This window comes from Sinocyclocheilus anshuiensis, unplaced genomic scaffold (genome assembly GCF_001515605.1).
Source record: "Sinocyclocheilus anshuiensis isolate Anshui unplaced genomic scaffold, SAMN03320099.WGS_v1.1 scaffold737, whole genome shotgun sequence".
Classification (NCBI taxonomy): Eukaryota; Metazoa; Chordata; class Actinopteri; order Cypriniformes; family Cyprinidae; genus Sinocyclocheilus; species Sinocyclocheilus anshuiensis.
In genome coordinates, this window is record NW_015540908.1 from 913463 (window position 1) to 916414 (window position 2952).

The 2952-nt window shown below is 36.6% G+C and overlaps 1 protein-coding gene across 3 annotated transcripts in view; it reads right to left on the reverse strand.

The window, feature by feature from the left end:
* LOC107689168 (regulation of nuclear pre-mRNA domain-containing protein 2-like) overlaps positions 1 to 2952 on the reverse strand; it is a 25050-nt gene that overhangs the window by 2189 nt on the left and 19909 nt on the right. The gene's annotated exons all lie outside the window — the stretch shown is intronic.

The window sequence follows — 2952 nt, forward strand, 5'->3', positions numbered from 1 at the left end:
CACACACACACACACTCGCTCACTCACACACACACACTCTCTCTCTCTCTCACATGCACACACTAACTCACTCTCTCACACAAACACGCACACACTCACTCTCTCTCTCGCACACAAACACTCACTCGCACACGCACACACGCTCACTCTCTCTCACACACACACACTCGCTCGCTCGCTCACTCTCACACACACACTCGCTCACTCTCACACACACACACACACACACTCGCTCACTCACTCGCACACACTCGCTCACTCTCACACACACACACTCACTCACTCACTCTCACACACACTCGCTCACTCACTCTCACACACACACACTCGCTCGCTCACTCACTCACTCGCACACACACTCGCTCACTCTCACGCACAAACACACACTCACTCACTCACTCTCACACACACACACACACACACTCTCACACACTCTCTCACACACACACACACACACACACACACACACACAGTGTTTTTGTTTTCTTTGAACGATGCAATTTGATGTGGTGCGGCTTATACTCTCAAGTGCAACTTATTTCTCAGAAAAAGTGACAGTAAAGATATTTGTTACAAAACATTTCTATTTCAAAATACATGTTGTTCTTTTAAATTTCTATTCAGCTGTGAATCCTGAAAAATAAAATGCATCAAGGTTCCCACAAAAATATTGTGCAGCACAACTGTCTTCAACATTAATAATAATCAGAAATGTTTCTTGAGCAGCAAATCAGCATATTAGAATGATTTCTGAAGATCATGTGACACTGAAGACTGGAGTAATGATGCTGAAAATACAGCTGCGCATCAATTACATTTGATTATATATTCACATAGAAAACAGTTACTTTATAATAGGGTTGTGACGGTGAGGAAATTTTCCCACCGGTTAATCGACATGTGACAACATCGGTAATACCGGTATCACCGCGTGGGGCGGGGCGTTCCCTCTTTTCCTTGCTTTCCTTCGCTTTTAAATAGCTTGTAAAAGCGGATAATAATATTTCACAATATTACTGTTTTACTTCTGATCAAATAAACGCAGCCTTGCTGAGCAGAAGAGATTCAAAAATATTTCAAAAACAAACTGACCTCATATCTTAGTATATATGTGACCCTGGAGCACAAAACCAGTCATAAGTGTCAATTTTTTGAAATTGAGATTTATACATGATCTGAAAGCTGAATAAATAAGCTTTCCATTGATGTGTGGTTTGTTATGATAGGACAATATTTGGCCGAGATACAACTATTTGAAAATCTGGAATCTGAGGGTGCAAAAAAAATCAAAATATTGAGAAAATCATCTATAAAGTTGTCCAAATGAAGTCCTTAGCAATGCATATCACTAATCAAAAATTAAGTTTTAATATATTTACGGTAGGAAATTTACAAAATATCTTCATGGAACATGATCTTTACTTAAAATCCTAATGATTTTTGGCCTAAAAGAAAAATGGATCATTTTGACCCATACAATGTATTGTTGGCTATTGCTACAAATATACCCCAGCGACTTAAGACTGCTTTTGTGCTCCAGGGTCACATATGGGTAACTGATGCAATGGACAATGGACTTATCCACATCAAGGTTAAATATTATATGAATGTATAACAGAAAGTGAATATCTCAAGTGTGAGTTTTCACCATTTAGCTTCACTAGTTTATTTTGTACAGACATGTAGAGTGACAAATTAAGTTTTCATGCAGTGTCTGGCCAGAAAACATGCATCTTTCTGCCGGCCTCACCTTCCGTCCATAAAACGCCCCGTCTCTGGGACAAACACGACAGAGAGAGGCGTTACAGAGGAAAACCTGGAATGTGTCAGTGTACGGCTTTGGCCCTGGAAACGCTAATAAAAGAATCTGCTGTAAACATCTAATTCAGTAATCCCAAAACATGCAGCATTAGTTAGTGCTAGGAGAGATATTACTGTTTCCCTGTTTAACCCAAAGACACCAGACAACCCGGCCTGGAAACCACATCCATCATCATAAAGCAAGGGCCTTGGGCATGTTATACATTTAAGGGATAGTTCACCCAAAAATTGACGGTAGCTACGGATTTCCATAGTATTTTTTCCATACCAATATCTTCTTCAGGTTTTCATTTTTGGGTGAACTATCCCTGGTTGAAGAGCTCCTGTAGTGTGTAGTGTGCTTTATATACGGCATACTCTGAATCATTTACTTTCTACGCTCGTGACCTGCTCACCTCATTCCACACTGTGACCCTGATCAACATTAATGAATCTCTGACACGCTAGCCGTCTGTTTGGACCTGTCCTACGCTTACGCCGTGTGTTTCCTAATATATATACATACTGTATGTTGGTACAAGTATAGACAGGATCTTACAATCCCCACAGAACTGCAGGAACACAAACAGCCTCCGACACGTGCGATTGTTAACTAAAACTATCAAAAATTGTTTTCAAAAATTGAAATAAAATTTTAATAATAAAACAATAAATATTACATAAGAAATGTAAAAAATACTAAATTCTGCTATTCCTTTTAACTGAAATATGCTTAAGTTAAAGTATAAAAATGACAAAAAAAAATGTATGCTAAACAGAAATATTGTACACAAACAAAATATACATTTATAAAACCTAAAAAAATAGAAATGTTGCCTTGGCAGCTATCCAAGTGAAATATGTTTAATTTGAAGAACTAAAATTACTAAAACAGAAATAAAAATGAAGAGAAATAGAAATAAAAAAAAAATCCTGAAATGTTGCCTTTGTCATCTAACTGATATAACTAAGTTTAAGTTACTTAAAATAAAACTTAAATAAAAATAAATTAAAGTTAAATTGAATTGAATTAGATATAAGATGACAAATATAAGCTTAACACTCAAATTAGAAATGTCGCCTTGGTAACTATCTAAAATAAATAAGTTTAAATAATAAAATGACTAAAACATAAATATATAAATATATAAA